Source organism: Hemiscyllium ocellatum, chromosome 28 (assembly GCF_020745735.1).
Source record: "Hemiscyllium ocellatum isolate sHemOce1 chromosome 28, sHemOce1.pat.X.cur, whole genome shotgun sequence".
NCBI lineage: Eukaryota > Metazoa > Chordata > Chondrichthyes > Orectolobiformes > Hemiscylliidae > Hemiscyllium > Hemiscyllium ocellatum.
In genome coordinates, this window is record NC_083428.1 from 5,111,906 (window position 1) to 5,112,549 (window position 644).

Consider the following 644-nt stretch of genomic DNA (forward strand, 5'->3'; position numbering starts at 1 on the left):
AATCATTGGATGGTGATAAAAATTCAATTGCCTAATTCACCTTCCCCTACCTGTGCTTCTAAAAACTTCAGGCCTTAATTTTAATGGGTTCTGTGTCTAAACAAAAAACAATTACATTTGAGGACATGTTGCAAAACAGAGTGGACACTACAATTAAATACCACCAAACATGTAGGATTGACCCAATAGGAAACAATAGTGAAACTTGTGACTGACCCACCCTGGTCTGACTTGCCTTGTATACCTCAGAACAGAGCTCCAGTATGCCCATTTCCAAATATTACTGGTCTTTTTATTGTATTTTTTTCCCTCTGAGGATGCAAATACTTATAATTACAGTTATAAATTTGTTTTACAGGAGTTTCTGCACAACTTATGTTTATTTAATAAAAATGAAAAGAATAGTTGGTGGGTATTTGAAGGAAAACCAGGTTACTTGCTGTGTAGCCAACAATTACGAGTGACAAGTGTTTAAATGAAATAGAATGTAAACCCTCCCTTCCTCTTCATTGTAGAAGGAAAGAAATTCATAAAACAGAAGATTAACTGGAATGTGTGCGGGTAAAACTCTTCCGTCTCTGTTTCCAAGGGGATAGGAACGAATCTTCTCCGCTGCCATAGTAACGGGGGATTTATCATGGTGT